The 22,080-nt window shown below is 37.5% G+C and overlaps 1 pseudogene; it reads left to right on the top strand.

Moving 5' to 3' along the window:
• Window positions 1–1,332: 1,332 nt before the first annotated feature.
• LOC125615882 overlaps window positions 1,333–22,080 on the top strand; it is a 34,345-nt pseudogene continuing 13,597 nt past the window's right edge.

The raw sequence follows: 22,080 nt of genomic DNA, 5'->3' as shown, positions 1-22,080 counted from the left end.
TTATTAGAAGAAATTATTTATACAAGAAGTAAAATCAAGAACCAACAAATGGGGTGGATCAAACTGAAAAGCTTCTTCAGAGCAAAGAACCGATCAAGAACATGAGAGAGAGCCTACAGAATGGGAGAGAATCTGACACTTCCACCTCAGATACAGCACTGATCTCCAGGATACACAAAAACTCAAGAACCTAACACCAAAAACAAACCCAAGCAATAAATGGGCAAAGACACTGAACAAGCACTTCACAGAAGAGATAAAAATGGCCAAAAAATATGTGAAACAAATGTTCAACATCTCTAATAATTAGAGAAATGCAAAGTAAAACTACACTGAGATTCCAAGTCACTCCAGTCAGAATGGCAATTATCAAGAATATAAGTAAAAATAAATGTTGGCAAGGATGTGGGGGAAAAGGTACATTCAAATGTTGCTAGTGGAACTACAAATTGGTGCAAACACTCTAGAAAGCAATATGGAGATTCCATAGAAAACTGAGAATGGAACCACCATTTGACCCAGTTATCCACTCCTCGGTCTATACAGAAAGGACTTAAAATCAGCATACTAGAGTGATGCAGCCACATCAATCAATAGCAGCTCAATTCATAATAGCTAAGCTATGGAACCAACCTAGGTGCCCTTGAACAGATGAATGGATAAAGAAAACGTAATGTACACACAATGGGATATTACTCAGCCTTAAAGAAGAATGAAATTATGGCATTTGCCAGTGAATGGATGGAACTGGAGACTATCATGCTAAGTGAAATGAGCCAGTCCCAAAAAACCATAGGCCAAATGTTCTCTCTGATATGCAGATGCTAAAACACAATGGTGGAACGGATAGAAGTTCAATGAATTAGACAAAGGGAAATAAAGACAAAGGGGGGAAGGACATAGGAAAGATAGTAGAATGAATCAGACATAACCTTCCTATGTTCATGAATACACGACCAGTGAAACTCTACACCATGTACAACCACAAGATTGGGATCCCAATTAGAATACCTTATTGTTAGAGTCTGTAAACAAGTCAGGATGGCACCTGGCATTTTGCCAGAGAAATGTTAGAGTCTGTAAACAAGTCTGGATGGCGCCTGGCAAAATGCCAGAGGGAGTGGTTTGTGAAGTAACGCCAGCGAGCCATTAAGTGTGGAGATTCCTTATTGGTTGACTGCTGTATCTAGTTTATGTTAATTAAGATAAGCTGTGCAAAATGTATAAATACCTCTGTTGTCCTACAATAAACGGCTCCCACTCCTGCTGTATCAATCTACACAAGTTGCTCGTCACCCCCCGGGTTATTTTGCTGCAGCCAGACTGCGGCAGATGGTGGCCCGTACGGGGAGCCCCGGAACACTGGGGGTAAGTTGATGAGAAAAAGCTGCCCGTCCACAGATAGGACGGGAGCAAATCTGCTCGTCCCTAGACAGATAGGGCGAGAGGAAAAATGGCCATTTTGAGAAAATGGAGAAGATTGATACAGTATGTTTGTGTCTTGTTTTGTCTTGAAATGTTGTATTGTCTTTGTGATGAAAATATGGAAGGGGTGAGAAGTAAATTACTAAGGGAAAAAGGCACCCCAGTGGAACCAAGAATAGTTAGGGCATGTGTTGATAAGAGCCCAGGAACTCTAGTCAGAAAGAAAAAGAAAGTTCAGAAGAAGGAGGATTATCAGGAAAAAAGTTGCAGCAAAAGGCTATTACTAAATACTTTTCGTTACCAGAGGGTGCGTGAATCGGTGCAGCGGCTGCCATGTGCAGGAGCGAATCATGGCGCAGCAAGGAATTTCCAAGCAGTGGCACCCGGCTCTTCCCCGCCCCCCGCCTGGGGAGCAGGACGCCAGGGAGGCACAGTCTCGCAGGCTCTTGCTCCCTGTGCCCGGTGGCAGTTTGAGTCCGGGACTCTCCCCAGGGCCATCTGGGGCTGCCCAGACGCTGCCACATAATGAAAAAAGAACACATTTTCAAAGAACAGAATATTTAGGAATAAATTCAAGAAAGTTCAATACTGTATCCTGAAAACAACAAAACATCACTGAAAGAAATTATAGACAACTTAAATAAATAAAAATATGTCCCATGTTCGTGGAAGATTTAATATTGGTAAAATGGCAATCAAACTGATCTTCATACATATCTCTACCAAAATTCCAACTACCATTTTTGCAGAAATGAATAAGTTAATAAGCAAGGGACCCAGAACAATCAAAAATAATTTAAAAAAAGAATTAAGTTCAAGGACTTATATTTACTGATTTCAAAAGTTCTTTCAAAACTATAAAAAACAAGTGAAGTACTGCATAAGGACAGACATAAACTTAAATCAGTGGAAACAAATTCAGAGTCCAGAAATAAACCCTTTTACTTACAAGTCAACTGGTCTTTGACAAGGATGCCAGGACAATTCAATGGCAAAAAATAAAAATAAAAAAAGTTTATCAACAATTGTAGTAGGAAAAGTAATTCTGACATGGAAAAAAAAAAAAAACAACATGGAGTTGAGCCCCTTCCTCACATCATATACAGCAATTAACTCAAAATGGATCAAAGATACAAATGTATGCTAAAACTATAAAATTATTAGAAGTGTATGTGTATGTGTGTGTGTGTGTGTATGAGTGTGTGCATGTGTGTACCTTCACAATCTTGAATTACCAGGTAAATTTCATAATTAAGAAACACCAAAAAATATTTGCAAACTACACATCTGATATGTTAACAGTAAGCAGTTCAATGGTTCCTCTAAAAAAAAAAACAAAATTATCACATGACATATGTTCAAACAAAAAATCATACACAAATGTTCAAAAACATTCATAATATCCAAATAGTGGAAACAAAATGTGATGTATCCATATGATGAAATATTACTCAGTCATAAAAAGGAATGAAGCTATGGCATGGAAAACCTTGAAAATACTAATCTGAAAAGCAGTCAGATTACCACCACCACCCCCAAAAAAATCCCACATGTACCGTTACATTTCTACAAAACATGTAGTATAGGTGAATCGATGCCAGCAGAAAAAAGATTAGAGGTTTCCAAAGGCTAGAGGGGAGAAGGCAATAGAAGACAGGGATGTAGAAGTGTGTAAAAAAGTTTAAAGAAAGTATTCTGGAATTAGATAATGGTTGCAATTGTGCAACATGGTAGACAAACTAAAAACTACTGAATTATACACTTAAAAAGTTTAAAATGATAAATTTTGTATATGAATTTCATCTCAATTTACAAAAGAAAAAAAAAGAGGGTGAATATACTTAGGGAGACCAATCAAGACACTACTGCTGAGATTTATATAAAGTATGACAATTACACAGATTTCATCTGTAGTAGTCACAATAGGAAGTAGACTGATTCCAGAGACATAGTGAAGGTATTATCAACAAAAATGTTATCAGTAATATTATAAGCACTGTTTATATTCAACGTGTAGATAAGGCATAACAATTATGATAAGAGAACAAAATGTAACTGTCATAAATTTTGATGATATAAATGAGTGTTATCAATGCCAGAAATTGGAAGGCAGAAGACAAACTAGAGCAGCAAACCTTCTCTTATCTTACATCAAAAGGAGGCCAGATATTGTCTATAAAAATTAATAATGTATGTTAACACAAATCAGAAAGACAGTAAATAAAATTACTGTTATTCACAGCAGAGACTCTAGATGTTTTAAAGTCTTCAATTTTGATAAAGAGACTGAAAGTGAAGTGGCACCTTTCTGTAATGCTGCCTTTTATATTTCATCATGGGAAAGTATATTTTTACTTCTAAAAATTTTGCCAACTTCAATAACCTCGATCATCATTACTAATAAATTATATAGAATAAGCCACTGAAAAGGACTGACCAAAAGAAGACCGTTTGATAACCACATATATAATCCAAGCCTCCTGAAAATGTTACACTAAGTTGTAACAACCTACACTAAAAAGACATAATGATCCTATGACATTTGTGCATAACAGAGTATCAAATTATGTCAATTGAGAACTGAAAGGGGGCTGGGGCTGGGGCTCAGCATAGCGCACTTGCCTGGCATGTGTGAGGCACTAGGTTCAACTCTCAGCCACCACATATAAATAAATTTTTAAAAATAAAGGTCTATCAACAATTTAAAAAATATTTTTAAAAAAAGAACTGAAAGAATTGCAAAGAGAAATAGACAAATCCAGAATTACAGCTGCAGATATCAACTCTCTGCTAAGTAACAGAGCAGGCAGAAAATCAGGGTACAGCTGAACAGAATACCACCACTGATCAACTAAATGAAACTGAATAACAAAGCTAGTTGAATATAGAATAACCCATAACAGCAGAATGAATACACGTTCTTCCCAAGCTCACAGAAACATTCACCAAGAAAGACCACATTATGTGCCAAAAACACACCTTAACAAATTTAAAAGAACAGAAATAATACGAAGTGTGCTCTCAGACCACCATGGAAAGACACTAGAAATCAATAACAGAAATCTCAGCTCCAAAATACTTAGATATTAAACAGGCACTTCTAAATAATGCATACATCTTGAAAAAAAGTGTCAAGACAAAATTTAAAATATGTAGAAGTAAACAAAAATTTACTTATCAAAACAAATGACATGCAGCAGAGCTTACAGGAAAATTTATAGCATTAGACAAATAAAACTAAAATCAGTAATTTAAGCTTCCACCCTAAGAAACTAGAAGAGAAGCAGTCTGGCAAATGGCGCACACCTGTAATCCCAGCTACTCAGGAGATAGAGGCAGAAAGATTGCAAGTTCAAGGCCAGCCTCAGCAACTGAGTGAGATACTCAGCATCTTAATGAGACCTCCATCTCAAAATAAAAAATAAAAAGGGCTGGGGATGGAGCTCGGTGGTAAAACACCCTGAGTTCAATCTCTAGTACCAAAAACAAAAATCAGATAGAAGTAAAATAAAGTGAAAATAAAATAAGCAGGAAAAAAATTCAATTAGCAGAAATCAATGAAAGTGAAAATAGGAAACCAATACAGAAAAGTGAACAAAACCAAAAGCTGGTTTGTTTGGTTTTTGTTTTGTTTTGTTTTGTTTTGTTTAAGATCACTAAGTTGATAAGCCTCTAGCCAGGCATATTATAAAAAAGAGAGAGAAAATACAAATTACTGACCTCCCCCCATTAAATGCATAATAAAAGAAAGTTATAAACAATTTTATGGCCACAAATTTGATAATTTAGATTTAATGGGCCAACTCCTTGGAAGATAAAGTATAAATACAGACAAGGACAAACAGAACTGAAAGAGCCTATATCTATTAAAGAAACTGAATCGATAAGCAACAAGCTTCCAGAACAAAAGTATCAGAGCCAGAAAGTTTTGCAGGTAAATCCCACTATCAAAATATCAAGAAAATTATACCATAACTCTACAATCGCTTCCAAAAACAGATGCAAAAGGAAAACATCCAAGCTCATTCTGTCAAGTTAGCATTATCCACATACCAAAGACAAAGAAAGACATTACAAGAATGAAAACTAAAGACTACGCTCTCTCATAAACATAGACATAAAAACTCTCAAACAAAATATAAGCAAATCAAATACAACAATCTATAAAAAGAATTTTATAACACAATTAAATAGAATTTACTCCAGGTATGTAAGTCTGGGTCAGTATTTGAAAATCATTTAGTGGAAGTTATCACAACAATAGGCTAATTACAAAAACCATGATTATCCCAATACGACAGAAAAAAACATTTGACAAAATTCAACTCATAAAATCACTCAACAAACTACAAATCTGAGGAAGTTTCCCAACTGGTAAAGGGAATATACCAAGAAAAAAAAATTACTAACATCATAACTAATCACTAACATCAATGCTCCCTCCCCTCTCCTCAGCAAGTTCAGGGACAAGCATGTTTGCTCTCAGTATTTTTATTCCACACTGTCATGGAGGCTCCAAGCATATAAATCAGGCAAGAGAAAGAAACTTAAAACACTCACATTGAGAAGAAAGGAGTAAAATTACCTTATTTGCAAATAACATGATCTTATAACAGGTATTATTAAGAAATTCACTAAAAAACTATTAGAATAAATGAGTTCATCAAAATTGCACAATTATACAAAAATCAACTGTTTTTATACACTAGCAATGAGCAATCTGAAAATGAAATTAAGAAAACAATTTCATTTACAATAGCATCAAAAAGAAAAAAATACTAGGAATAGACTTAAAAGTAGACAAACCTACTGAGAGAGAAAATAGATAAACATTATTTTAGGACCAGGAGACAGAGGCTGAATGAAGAGTCACTGCCAAAGACAATAGGGTTTATTTTTATTTTGATTTAAAATGATTTCTAAAATTGGATTGTATTGATAGTTATAACATAACTGAATACACTAAAGCAACTATCCATTTTGAATATTAAATGGTATGCTATTTGAATCATTATTTCAATAAAAAGTAAAAAATATATACATATATCAATACATCTTTACTTTTTATTTTTACATAAAAAATATCAAAATATATTTTTTAAAACAGAAAAACACGAAATTAATCAACCTGTTAAAAAGAAAAGGAAAGATGGGCATCATTACCCTATATACGTGGATGATTACACTACTAGTGTGACTCTGCATCATATTCAGCCACAGGAAGAAGAAGTGGTGCTCCATTTGTGTACAATGTGTCGAGATGCATTTTACTGTCATGTATAACTAATTAGAACAAATTTAAAAAGAAAAGGAAGTAGAAATAGGAAAACCAATTACAGACCTCTGTAGCATAGGGAGACCAACTACAGATCTCTGTAGCAGTCCAAGAGGCTGGCTTAGATAACATAGATAAAGAAGAACATGAAATATTTCAGACACTTGGTAAGACATGACAATCTAAATATCATGACTGAAGAAGTAGGTATCATGAATGACTCTGCACTATACATTTGCTTATTTGTCCTATTTTTGCTAGAAGTTATTCCAACAGGTTTACCAAGATCTTTGAAATGGTCACAATTATAGAAGCTTGCCACACTGGGAGAAGATTCGTAGGGAAAAAGGAAGGATCATTCCAGGAGGTGTTTGCAGAAACCACGACACAGAATACAGCAGGAGAAGCTAAAAGTTAAGGGAGATGGACTGTAAAGGCCCGATGGCTGAGAAGGACTTGCAGGCAATAGGGAGCAACTAATGGTTTTTAACTGAGCAGAGGATGATTCTTAGCTTTAAAAAAAGGCAACCCCAACAACAATATGAAGAATAAACTGGGAAGGGAAATTACTGAAAGCCAAAAGACCTATGAAAAAGAACCAGGAAGAATCTCTGCAAGCCACGACTACTGCTCTAAAACTGTGTACGATGAACAAGAATGAAAGAAATAACCACTAAAGAAATTTGGAAAAAGCCAGGCGCAGAGGCGCATGCCTGTAATCCCAGCAGCTCAGGAGGCTGAGTCAGAAGGACCACGATTTCAAAGACAGCCTCAGCAAAACAAGACACTAAGCAGCTCAGGGAGACCCTGTCTCTAAATAAAATATAAAATAGGGCTGGGGATGTAGCTCAGTGGTCGAGTGCCCTGAGTTGAATCCACGGTACCAAAAAAAAAAAAAAAACCCAATCACTAAAGAAACTTGCTTAGATAGCTGGAACCCTGCAACAAATTACAAATATGGAACCCTGACAACAGAGGAAGTTTCACATATTCTGCACCTACCCCACCTAAAGGTCTACAAGAATAGCTTAGGGCTTCTCTGACCCAGGAGAATTCTCAGTCATTAAAAGCCACTAACAGCACAAAATTTTGAACTTCTCTCTGTAAGAAAGGCTGCGGGGACACTCCTTTGGGTGTAATATCCTTGACTTCACAGTTTTCTTTGCACTACCTATTACTGGTTCAGTGGTAAATCAAAGCACAACATAAGTAACATAAGCTAAGACTACGTCATTCTTGCCAATCCTCAAAGGAGGCTGGGTCAGTTTTCTCAAGAAACCAAGATGTCCTAGTAGTTGACATTTACATTTGGATAAACTAAAAACATAACAATTGTATTTTATGCTAATATTTTCTCTTTTTTGTCCACTCTCAATCCTAACTTAAGGCATACCAGATGTTCTGTGCAAATTTATTTTCAATATGCATTTATCAAAACACAGAATACACTGTACTTGCAATCATCTTTGTATCTAACAAGCTGTCAGTACATCAAGTATAACTGAAATCCCAACACAAAGACTTGCACTCATGGCTCTAAGGACCCCAGGGCCAGTGCAGTCTTCCAGCTGAAATTGTTACTCTTCTTCCTGCTACACCACACTATAACTACATATGCCTCACGATATTTCCCAAATATACCTCACATGTTCACATCTCCAATTCTTTGATCATTCCTTTGTTTCTGTCTGGAATAATAAACAAGAAATAAAGTAGTTCTACATACTCCTGAGCACCTACTATGGGACAAATATTTAGTGGGCAATGTATGTTAACAATCTCATCTAATCTTCACAACAGCCTTAATAGAGTTGGTATCGTTTTTTCCTATTTTACACATGAGATACTTGAGGCACAGAAAATTTCCCAAGAACACTCACTATGCATTGCCTATTTTTAAAAAAATGCCTTGGAACCACTTTCAAGTGGCAAAAACCCTCCAGGTATTATAGCACTGTGCTCTCACCAAGCCTTTTAAGTTAGCATCACCTGATCTCCTTGACTATACCAGAAGCTTCTTAAAGTCAGCAATGACTTACTCGTTTTCACTTCTGCTTTACAGATTATAGGTGCTCCATAAACATGTCAAAATTAAAGGACTGGTCCTGTCTAACCTGGGCAATATAATATTCACAATCCCTTTAGTTTTTCCCAACACTGCAAATTAAAGGAAGGAATTTTATCAGTGTTTCTTCATGTTTTCCCTCCTCCATAGCCTCCCTCCCTCTGTAATATATGGCGAATGTGTCTTTCATCTCTTGACATAGGTGCTGCAAGAGGAAGATTAATATCATCCAGATAATGTGCCCCCAGAGCTTAACAAGTCAAAATGTGCTCAAAATTGCTTAACTGGAGCAGTCCAAAAACTAACTTTCTAAGACAATATGGACAGAATAAAAGGCATTCAAACTGCAGCTTCTCCAACTCTTACCACTGATACCTGAGTTGACCGAATGCCATTACACAGCAAAAACAAAAACCTGGAATCAAAGATCAAATACCCAGCGTGTTGACCTCGGCTCGTGCAGAGCCCGGGGCCCCAGCTGCATNAAAAGGAAGGATCATTCCAGGAGGTGTTTGCAGAAACCACGACACAGAATACAGCAGGAGAAGCTAAAAGTTAAGGGAGATGGACTGTAAAGGCCCGATGGCTGAGAAGGACTTGCAGGCAATAGGGAGCAACTAATGGTTTTTAACTGAGCTCGCCCGGTACGACTAGCACGCACCACCTTCATTCCCTCACTGCAGGGAATGAGAAGGGTTATTAGCACAGGAGAAAGTAGTTTTCTGAAATTATGGGCTAGTTAAGGGAAGCATATTCTGAACCATCATTTTCCTACCTCCCTGCACTCCTTGGCCTGTGCCGTGGAATCTTTGCCTTAAGTAAGCTGCGCAAGTGAATTCAAGTGTTCTGTCTCCTTCGATTTGGCTGGAAGGTGTGGCAGGTCATTGCAGTGTCGGGTACTGCTTTACTCCTCTGGTTCGGAGCTGTCGGTTAAACGTGCTTGATAAACCTACGGGTTGTTTTATTACATGGTGCATGGCAAGGAGGTGAGAACAGCAAGAAGCCCACCATCTCCTGCAAGTAGAATGACCCTTCTGGAGACATGGGTGCTTAGAAGAGTTCAACCTCTCAACGAAAGGTGTTTGGCCAAACCATCAGCTGAGGTGGAATTCAGAACAACTCTTCTAGAAACTCCAGATAGCAATTTTGTGTAGGTTCTCATCAAAGCACCTTTTCTGAGAATTTTCTGCTGCCTAACTTTTATCAGATCTCAACCTGGAAAGTCTATATTTAGGAAAACTATTTTTTAAATGTGCTGCTGTTGAGTATATTCCTATTGCCACACAAATTCTGCTCTTATACATTATGTTTTTTAGTCCTGAACGCAAGTTCCTTCAGTGTTACACCTGCTCAGGTGTTATCCAAAGTAGAAGGTAAAAGCCAGTTGAATTAATTTGCTACCTCTTCTGTAGGAATGACATTGAGAGCACCTTTCACTGTGCCTTTTGTAAAGTGACACATGGGGAATTTCTCTTGCCAGTTAAAATAAGGAAAAACTTGGCTTCCTTTGTATCTTTCCTCTTCTCAATATTCACTTTGCTAGGTGTTGAGATTTTTATTGTTATAGTTTCTCTCTAATTTGGTTTTGAGGTCTTTCTCGTGAGCTGGACTGAAAATCTGGAGGACTCAGGCTAACCAGCAGATGAGAAAGAGAGAGAGAGACAGAGAGGAGAGGAGAGGGGACCAGTAGGACTAAAGCCTTTACCAGGTCCAAAGCATTATTCAAGCAGTTTCCAATTAGAATTTCAATTGACCAGTATAGCAAACAGATGCTAGGGCCACCCTGTGACTGCATGGTGGTCACTGTGGCATGTCTGCATAGTCGATGTGGGTTATGGGAGTTAGGGGAGAGGTAAGGAGACTAAGTGTAGCTATACCATAGGGAACTGGTCACCAGGAAGGTATAAGGCAAATATCTGGATCTACCACACTGAGAAACTGGAAGATGGAGAACTGGAGACTGAGCCCCGATTCTGGTATGAGAGAGTTAAACATTAAAAATGGCTGACAAACAACAAAATTTTTAGAATTTACTGTGCTAGAAAACTAAAATATATATATTCACATTTTATATGAGGTCTCTTTGTTGCCCAGGCTGGCCTTGAACTTGAAATCCTCCTGCCTCAGTCTCCCAAGTAACTGAGTTTATAGGCATTCACCACAACACCCAGGAGAAACTCAAATTTTATTTACAACTCAATTGCAATTATTGCAATTATTTCATTACTTGTATTGGTCTCTAATTGTTTTGATATTTTTATGTTGGTTCTTCAATAGATTGTGAATTTTTAAAAAGGAGTTAAACAGAGGACTTGGCACAATGCTATTTAAAATAATATAACCTCAGATGTGACTGATTAGGACAAATACAGAAAAATAATCATAAATTGATTGGATTATATAAGAAAAATAGGAAAGACTACCAGTGTTTCAGTGGGCTGTCTTCCCTATCATTTGTGATTTTTTTTCCTTATTTAGAACAGTCATATCATTATCCCAGGTCTGTAACAAAAATTGATTCTATTTTATCTTATTTTATTGGTACTAGGAATCAAGCAACCCCTGAGCCTTGCACATGCTAGGCACATGCTCTGTCACTGAGCTATGCCCACCCCCAGCCCCAAAAAAATTCTTCAAATTAATGCAAGTAACTAACATAACCATGACCATCACAGCCTGTCAAGAATAACAATGGAGAACTGTCAAAGGCAGAAATTTAACATATTCCAGATCAAACCAGACCCATAATTACTTAATTTTTGAGACATTAATAAGGTATATTTAAATATTTCAAGCTTCCATTTCTTCATCTACAGAACAGCTAGTTTAATATCTACTTCAACTTATGAATTCTTTAACTTCAATTTATTCATTATATAATAATGACTATGCCTATTTTATTTGCTTAATAAGTGTGTAGTGCACTCGACACCAGGAAATGAAAACAGAAGAGATAATATTAGCTACCATTTACCAACTTCCTTTTTCAGTCTATTCAGTCTGTCTTAGAAAGAAAACTTTGAAGTTGGCATTATTATCCCGATTTTTATAGATAAGGAAACTTAAGATAAGTTCCTTACCAAAGCCCACAGCTTGGAAGCCAAGGAGCTGGAATTTAAATCCCAATATATCTGACCCCCAAAGCCCTTGATTTTAATCATTGTTTTTCACAGCTTTTGATAAATGTTAAGGCATTCAATATAATTTAATTCCCTCTGGTTCCTTTCCACTCTTTAGTAAAAGACTGTAGAGTATGAGGCACAAATGTGAGTATCCATTTGGAAAAGAAAGCTAGGGCTGGGTGTTTGAAACAGCAAGAATGGAAAGGCTGAGGTCTTTGGAGTATCACACCTGATAATCTACTGAACTAAATTCAGATTTTTACCATCTCCTTATAAGATTGAGATCTCTGCCTCCATCCGTCTCTTGGTTAACAGATCTGTCACATGTCTGATGTGTGTCGGCACTGAGCTCCAGGAGTACAGCCTGGCCCACAGAGCACTCATCACTAAGCAATTCTGCTGCCAAGGAGAGCATGGATGTCACCTGTAAGTGAAACAATTACCAGGGAACTGCCAACCACAACTGCAGAGACACACACAGCTGAACTAAACAGAATGGGAGCAATAAAGCAGAACTATGAACTTTTTGAAAATGAGAGCATACTCTGAAACTATTTTGTCCGAACAATAAAAGAAGTAATATATTAGTTAGCACAAAGATGGGCAGCTGTATTAAAGATACCCATGAATGCAATTGTTCAAACAAGGAACTGTTAAAAGTCCAGGAATAGTCTTAGACATGGGATTTGTTAGGTCGGTGGCAGCCCGGCTGGAAAAGAACATCAATCAGATGCCGGCGGAAACGTCTGTCAATCAGCCAGATCTCCTGATTAACACCTGTCAATCAGCAGGACCCCCTGGCCAATCCTGGAGTTCAGCCAACTCCCCTGACCAACTCCAAGGGGGCAAGGGACCCTAGAGACACCTTTTCCTGTCCCAAGCCCTTCCCTTCCTGCTGTAAAAGTCCCTATGAAAGTCCAGTCTGGTCGAGCTTCCAGGCGGTTTCTCCTCAGACCCTTCCCCTGTCCCCTCTGTGGGTCTGATCGAGTTCCGCCCGGGAGTGATATCTCAATAAAGCCTGTTCAGCGGCCCTTTTAAATCTGCCTCCTTTGGTTGCTGCCTGCTCAGCCTGATCTGACAGGATTTACATCTCTGCGTCTAAGGTGACACTCCCTGTCACCATCAAGATGGGGAAAAGATGAGCTAAGTACCATAACTCCCCTTATCCACAGCTTCACTTCTCATGGTGAACTGAAGCTTAAAATGTTAAAAGAAAAAATTCAGAAATAAAGAATTCATAAGTTTTAAAGTACAAGCTGTTCTAAGCAGCTTGATGAAATCTTGTGTCATCCTATCCCATCCTTCCAGGACATGAATCATCCTTTTCCCCAGTGTATCCATGATGCATATGCTACCCTTCCATTAGCTACTTAGTAGCCATCTCAGTTATCAGATTAACTGACACCATATAGCAGTGCTTGTATTCAAGTAACCCTTATTTTCTTAGTAATGCCCCAAATTGCAAGAGTATTGATGTTGACAATTCAGATATGCCAAGGAGAAACTGTAAAATGCTTGCTTTAACTGCCATTACAAGTCATTACAAGAAGGAGAAATTTACAATAAGATATTTTAAGAAAGAAAGATCACATTTACTTAACTTTTCTTACAGTATATTGTAATTGTCCTATTTTATACTATTGTTTATCTCTTACTGTGCCTAACCACACACATAGAGAGAGTCTGGTAGAGTCCATAATTTCAGGCATCCACTGGAATCTCAGAATATATCTTCTGTGGATAAAGGAAGACTATTATATGTTCTATCAAGGGAAAGACTTAGAAAATGGCATATGTCCCTTCCTCTCACATTCTACTGACCACACAAGCAGCAAGGTGGGGCTAAAAAAATGTGCCCTATCACTGGGCCACACACCCAGCTACAAGTTGATTAGTATGTACAAAGAAGATTACAGATATGTGAGAACACAATCTACCATGGAGTTTGTCTTTTTTATTTTTACTTTTAAATAAAACTTTCATGAGTCCTAAGATAAAGTTTTATAGTTCCAAAGTGTGATAGGTTTCACAAGAAATAGCAGGAACTACATACAAACTGAAAGCTCTCTTTTCGCATGAGCTATCTGGAAGTTATTGCTAAGCAAATCTTCAGAATGGGAGGATAATATGAAATATGAGTCTATGGATTGTTTACATTTGACTATTGCAACCATATTAAACCTGAATAGTTCTATGGGATTTTGTCATCTACATGTACTACATTATAGAACTATGAGAAACAGTTTCAAAGGTCTGTATCCACATAGCTAATCATCAAAAAATGACAGAAAAACCTACATAAGGTTGTGTTCAAGGTGACATAGTTGCCATCTCATGTTCTGTAAATCTCTTTGAGTTTTAAATAGACACTTTAAAGTTCTATAATTTAAAGACACAAAGAAAACACAGAACATTTCAAGAAGAATGCAAAATTGTACTCATACTTCAGTCCCAAAATGAAAATTAAAACAGCACCATCTTTATTTCTTTGGGTATCTTTTTAATGCTGTTGTTATTTCTAAATTTTCCCTAAGGTCCTGTTACTAGGATATGTTTTTATAACACAACTCTGAACTGTATTTACCCAAAACAATTCTGATCCTGTTATGGTTTAGGTTATAAGGTGTCCTCCAAAAGCTCGTGTATCAGACAATGCAAGAATTTTAAAGGATGAAATAATTGATTAGTTTATGAGAGTTGTAAACTATTCAGTGGATTAATACTCTAGGAATTAACCAGGTGATAACAAGAGGCAGATAGGGTATGTCTGGAAGAGATACATCATGGGGGGCATGCCTTTGAGGTTTATATTTTGTCCCTGATAAGCAGAGCTCTCTCTCTGCTTTATGGTTGCTGTGTCCTGGGCCACTTTCTTCCACCATTCTCTCCCACCATGATGTTCTGCCTCATCTCAGGTCCAGAACAATGAAGTTGGCCATCTATGGACTGAAACCTCTCAAACTGTGAACCCCAAATAAACTTTTCCTCCTATATGTTGTTCTTGTCAGGTCTTTTGGTCACACTGACAAAAATACTGACTAAAACAGAAATTGGTACCAAAAACTGGAATAATTACTGTGATTTACCTGAACATATGTTCAGAAGCCTTTGGAGCTATTGTAGAGGGAGGAATTTTGAAAAGTTTAGAGATGCAAGATGGAAAAGTTTTAGAATATTTTAGGAGCTTGATAGTGAATACTATAGGGAATTCAAAAAAAAAAACAGATTACTGATAGGACTATGGACAATAAAGACAGGGCTCATGAGGTTTCAGAAGAAGAGGAGGACTCTATTGGAAATTGGACTAGAGGCCATTCATGTTACATTCTGGCAAAATAAATAAATAAAAATTGTCTATATTTTGCATGTCTTGAGACTTTGAGACTAAATTTAAAGGTAATGGACTAATTAATTAACTAATTAATTAACTAATTAATCTGGTGGAGGAACTTTCAAGGAAGCACAGCCTTTAAGTGGTGACATGGATATTGCTGGAAGCTTTTAGCCAAGTTTAATGTGATACTCAGAATCAGAAAGCAAAGCAAAAAACTTAGGTATATTGGGAAGAGGATAATCATGAATAAAAGACACTCCTCTCCCCGTATAACAAGAAATTCCAAGGGAATTTCCAGTTTCCAGTTACCAAATATAAATTTCTTACTGTACCATAATATTACAAACCTTTTGATGGGCTTCTTCTCCAGAACCTCTTTTTTCACCTAATCTGAATTCATACAGTCTCTGATTTAGGATGATTCACATTGTAATTTTTTGACATGACAATGGTGTGAAAGCAATTCACATTCAGGAGAAATTGAAATCATAGAAGGTCTTTTATTAATGATTTTTATTTTGAAACTGACCTTTCAAGAACATGCACAGACATACAAAGAGAAATACACAACCTTTCTTGTCATCCAACTAAAAAGCACCATTTCTCATCTTCCTTTCTATAAAATTCCCCTGTTACCAACTGATAAGGAAATAGATTTGAGTTTCTAGGTCCTGGGATCCTTGACTGTCAGCAGTGCAAAAAAAAAGCTCTTCTTAATGAAAGATGCAATATTGGGCAGCTGCAAAGAAATGATAGTGAAGGAGACCCCAGGATGCTTGTGGAGCTCTCTCAGAGAGGAGGGATGGGAATCTTCTGTGTTTCCAGGAAGGAGTTCTTCATGAATAACAGCTGATGGATTCCCTGATGTGATTAAGACATACTCAGGGACACTATACCCCTACTTACCTGTAAGGCAGGCCCAAGATGGCAATAGTTAGCTTCCCTTGCTGAGGCTTCCAGTGGGCTATGTTTTAATATTAGCTAAGGTCACAGACACTGTGATTCAGTGTATGTGCTCAAGGTCATAAACATTTTCTTGTGAGTATGCACTCATAATGCCTTAACCTGTTGGCATTGGCCCTTCTTTGTCTGGCCTGCACATAAAAAAAGAACTATGAAAAGACCCAGAAGGCTGAAGATTGAAGACCACAGGGCAGCTACCACCTCCAAATAAAGCATGTGTACCATCCTCCCCCCACTTAAAAAAAAAAGAAAAAGCTTTTTCTTTTTCTTTTGGCAAAACTCTACTGTTCTTTGAGCATCAGGGAGCAAGTCCTCACTAGATAACAAAATCATACATGGAATTTGAATTTGGATATTTTCCTATGCTAGCAATATGCAGCAATACCCACTCTTACGATATTGGGCAACAACAGCAGTAGTGTTGATGTGCAGTTCCCAGTCAGTCACACCATTGTGAAGGTGAACAACTGGGATTCTGCAATATAATGTTGCTAGGCTAGGATATTCAGCATGTTAGATGCATTAAATGCATTTTTAATTTACAGTGGGCTCATGGGGACATGGTTCATCACAAGTGAAAGGTCTGCTTACTTTTGCAATAATATAATATTCTCTCCTGGTTGGAGCACCTCTGGGATGAGATGTGCCCATAAAATTCTAAGATTCAGGGACCCACTTGTTATTCTTTACCCCTCTTAGGTTATAAGGTACATAGTGTCTCCCTTAGAGTCCCTGCTCTGTCAGGGGATAGCCAGAAGTCTATAGTTTAGCCCTCTCCTGTTATGGTCCTGGGGTTCATTGTTCCCAGCCCCTTAAGCACTTGTTCAGTGGGTGGTAATTCTGTTCTATAACTCCGCTCTTGTGCAGTAAAGGGGACTAGAGAGGGTGTATTTGTTCATTCAAGCTGCCATAACAAGTATCCCAAACTAGGCAGCTTATAGAACAGACTTTGTTTCCTTGTAGTTATGGAGGCTGCAAGTCCTAGATCAAAGTTCTCAGAGTTGGTCTCTTCTGAGTTTTATCTTCTTAGTTTGCAGAAGGCCACCTTCTCACTGTGTCCTCGCCTGACTTTTCCTCTGTGCATGCATGTCCTTGGTCCCTTTATAAGGACACATTCCTACCACAGTGAGGCTCCACCCCTAAGACCTCATCGAACCTTCTTCTTAATTACTTCTTATCCGAATACAGGGGGTTAGGATTTCAACACATGAATTTGGGAGAGATATAACTCATTCTTTAACAAAGGAATTCTTCCTCAGTTTCTTGTAAACGGCTCTGCTGACCTGTACCCTGTATCCTGAACTACCCTGGATCTGAAGCTGTGTCCAGGGCAACAATAGTGCCAACAGCCTATACCTGTCTTGTGCCCACAAGCACCCTGTCTCACAGACAAGGAAAGCAAGGTCACATCACTAGTAAGCCGCAGAACCATAGAACCACGTCAAATCCATCTAGTTATAACATCTAGCTATTCTCATTAAAGTCTTTGTCATCACTAAATGTGATACCCTAACAGTGGAGGCACTGATGGTATGATGCTTCTTTCTGTTCAAAAACTATAGCCATTGGCTAAGTCACTGATCCTTAGTAGCCTGGCAAACAGAGGACAGAGCAATTGATTTGTCCCTTTGATTTGTGACTGTCTAGAAGTCAAAAATCTCCCTCCCCGCAAGAAAACAGCAAAATGAATTCTACTTCAAGACTTTGCAGTGTTGTTCTTTTTATACTGTTGTATCAGGGCCATGATTGTCTCTTTGCATGGTTTTCCATTTATATCACAGACAGAAAAATCACTTGAGTGTTAATGGTGAGACTTTGCTGAGAGGCAGCCAGACGGTGGTGTTTGGTGGTCACTGTGCCTCCAGCTTGGTTCCTATATTTACGGGGCCACCCACCCAGCTCTCAGATGTCAAACCTCCATCCAGTCTGTTATAGACAGATTGCTTGTGATCAGATAATTTTCTCGATCACGTTTGTTCTTTGCATTTAACTAATAATACTGAATGCAAGAGCACTGTTAGAAGTGATGAAGCTAACAGAGGTTTGCAGTGATAAAGACATACCAGGACACCTATGTTTTACTTTGTTCACCTGTTGCCCTCATGGGATTATGTTTTCAAAAGAAAGTATCTGTATGACTTACTGTATAAATTTAAAAACAATTAACTATAATGTAGGGATAAGAAAGTTCACCTTTCAGGGTTATAAAGAATAAATAACACATAAATATAGTGCAATATAGAATGATGGATTTTAATATAATAGAACAGGAAATACAACAGTCTGTGATCTAGTTTCAGATTACACAGAGCAGATAACCTTTAAGAAGTTACCACCTGTCAAATTTTAGTGTAATATGAAAAAGCAATATCCACAATTATCTGTAAAGGTCATTAAATTAAATATTCCTATCTTTCCAACTGTATGAGGCCAGATTATCTTTATAGCTCAAACCAAAATGTTGCAGCAAATTGAATCTAGAAGCAACTATAAGAACCTTGTTGTCCTATTGAGTAAGGCATTAAAAAAAAAAACCCTATAAACTCTGCAGGGCTTCTAATTGTTTTGTTTCATAAAATATAATTATTTTCATGAAAATATTTTATTTAGGTTAATGTATGATGGTTTTATTATTGTTGTTCTTATTAAATAAATTTATAAACATTTAATATTTTACCAATTTCATTTTAATAAGGTAAGTATTTATATACATAATCTACATAACAAAAAATTAACAGAGATTCTCAATAATTTTTAAGAATGTAAAAGGTCCTTAGACCAAAAAGTTTGAGAATTGCTTTCATTTGCGATTGGTCACATTTTCCTGTTTCTTCATAGGTGTAATAATCTTGGACTGTACTCTGGACATTATGATAGTCGTTATCCTAGACTCGATTGTGTTCTCCTGAGCAGTGTGACATTTTTGTTCTAGCAGACACATACCTGAACACAAATGCTGCCTCTCTTGCAGAGGGGAGTCACTGAAGTCTCTTGCGAGTTCTTTTAACCTTAGCTGCATTACCTGGAATCTTCCATGAATGTGCATAAAACAGGGGTCAGCTAGAGATTTGGACAGCATTCACAATCATTTGGAACACCTGTTCTGTGACTTTCTCCTTTCTGAGATTCCTTACCACCCCCTTGTTCTCTGATTGTTATACTCTCCCCAGAATTGTTCTCCTTTGGATCCTCAAGGGGTCTGCAGTTTTCTGAGGTGTAGCCACTCTACAGAGTAGAAACCACAGCTTGCCTAAAGGCTAAAGGTCATGAAAGCTGGACTCTCCCAGGATCCAAATCTTCCAAGTGCCAGTTCCTATTCTGATCTTTCCAGTAACATTGGAGAGTTGTATGTATATTTTTAAAAATTATGTTTTTTAATATTTCGCCTGTAACTGTCATCTGCAGGAGGATTGGTTCAATATAAGCTACCCTGCCATTTCCAAAAAATGGAACCCAAATAAGAGGCAAATATAACTCAGTTGCACTTCTAAGAAGAACTTTTCTTCTTATGTTCGATATCATGGTATCTAGAACATTTTGGCAAGCGACTTGGAAGTCAAGTTAGGTGGGCTAGAAGACTTTTTTCATTCTTTTTGTGCATTATTTGCCATTTATATTTTTAAACCATATTTCATAACTTTTAAAACAAGAAGAAATGAAATTCAAAGACACACTCAGAAACTAAGGTCATTTTTACACGACAATGATTAAGAATGTGGCCTCTCCGTTCAGGCCATGCAAATGTCAGAATTGATGACACACTCCTATTACATACCTTGTCCATTTAATCTCCTATCACATACCTTGTCCATTTAATCTCCTATGACATACGTTGTCCATCTGGACAACGGGGAAAATGAATCATTAGGTTTGTATAGTTGTGTCTCAATCCATTCAGGTTGCTATAACAAAATCCCCCAGGCTCAGAGGTTTGTAAACAAAAGAAATTTATTTCTCATAGTTTTGGAGGTCGAAAGTCTAAGATCAGATTTAGTGTCTGGTAGCAATAGGCAACCCACAGAAGTGTGGGCCTTGGTCCTACCCAACTGCTGTGCTGGTCTTGTTGGGTTGTTGGCTCAGGGTGTGACACAGCTTGGCGACATTGGTGGCCACAGGGGTGACATAGGATCCTGGAGCTAATCCATTCACAGTGAATCTGTCTAGAGCCAGGAGAATCACTCAGTGTCTGACCACAGGCCAGCAACGCAGACATCTGGGCACAGGGGACACAGAAGGAGAAGTACTATGTGATCTCATTCATATAGAATATAAAAAAGCTGATCTCATAGATTTGAGAATGAAATGGTGGTTATAATAGGCCACGGAAGTAGAAGAGGGATGGAAGGACAGGAAAAGGTTGATCAATGGGTACCAAGTTACCGTTAGATAGAACAAGAAGTTCTGGTGTGCTGTTGAAAGAGTAGGGTGACTGTAGGAAATAATATTATAATGTACATTTCAAAAAGCTAAGAAAAAACATTTGAAAGTTTTCAAAGAGGTGATAAATGTTTGAGGAGCTAGATAGGTTTAACCTGGTTTCAACATTACACAGTGTACATGTTAAAATATTATGTGATACCCCATGCATAGGTACAATTTTTATATTTTTACAGATCAGTAAAAACAGCTGGGCACGATGGTGCACACCTATAATCCCAGGAAGCTGAGGTAGGAGGATGGCAAGTTCAAAGCCAGCCTCAGCAATTTAGTGAGACCCTAAGCAATTAGCAAGACCCTATCTAAAGGGTTGGGGATATGGTTCAGTGGTTAAGTAACCCAGGGTTCAATCCCTGGTACAAAAAAAAATATATAAAGAAAAATAGATAAATAAAATTTTAACTTTAAATAAAAGATTTGGTGTCTGGTGAGGGCCACAACCTGATTTCTAGATGGTATTCTTTGCTGCAACCTCTCATGGCAGAAGGAGCAAGGGAGATCTCTGGGGCTTCTTTTATATGGACATTAAAGGGAGGGGGTGTGCACTTTCACAGTCTAATCCCCTACCAAAGGCCCCACTTCCAAATAGCATCATGCTGTTCACTGGATTCTGACATGTATATTATTGGGAGACAAATATTCAGACCACAGCAAGGTATTTGAGGTTTAGATGAGATGATGTGAACTATTAGATAAAGTACAGCATATTTTAAGCATTCAGTAAGTATTAGCTGTTATTATTTTTAAGATACAATAACAAGGCTGGTGATATGGCTCAATGGTAGAGAATTTTCTGGCATGTATATGGCCCTAGGGTCAATCCCCAGCACCATAAATAATAAAAATTTTAAAAAAAATTTTAAATACAACAACTAGCATGAAGCAATAATTTCCAATACAATATCCACTGGGGTAGGAAAAAATATTAGAACTTTTGTTTGGATATTTTACCTTTCCCCATAACTTTTATTTGTCCTTATGTATATATGTGCATTTGAAAATACATGCTTAACATCTCTTTTTTGTTGATGGAATAATATGTGATTTTAAGAAATTGGAGATTATCAGGGATTTATTAAAGAACCACGAACCTATTTTTATAGTATTTCATTCTCAAAATAAAGTCCCTTTTATGCAAACCACAAGATATTTTCAAGTCATGAATTAATTATTTAAGGGTTGCCAGCTTACAGTGTAGCATATCAATATTTCCATTTTAAACTAAGACCTAAAAAGTCAGCATGATGCATTTATTCCCCAACCCTAGGGCTTCCTGAAAGTCCCTTTGCGGGATCACCCGATCAGGAGCAGGGTTTTGCCTAGGATGTTTGATTTATTTTAAGCAACTGAATTTTTAAATGATTCAGGAAATGAGTCAGTCCAACCTTATTTTCATCAGAAACACGACCATAGATGTGTCCAGTAGAAGCACTCCACATATGTCATTGCATCTGAAGTC

This window comes from Marmota marmota, unplaced genomic scaffold (genome assembly GCF_001458135.2).
Source record: "Marmota marmota marmota unplaced genomic scaffold, marMar, whole genome shotgun sequence".
Classification (NCBI taxonomy): domain Eukaryota; kingdom Metazoa; phylum Chordata; class Mammalia; order Rodentia; family Sciuridae; genus Marmota; species Marmota marmota.
The sequence above is the reverse complement of the archived record's forward strand: the minus strand, read 5'-3'. Positions and strand labels throughout refer to the sequence as shown.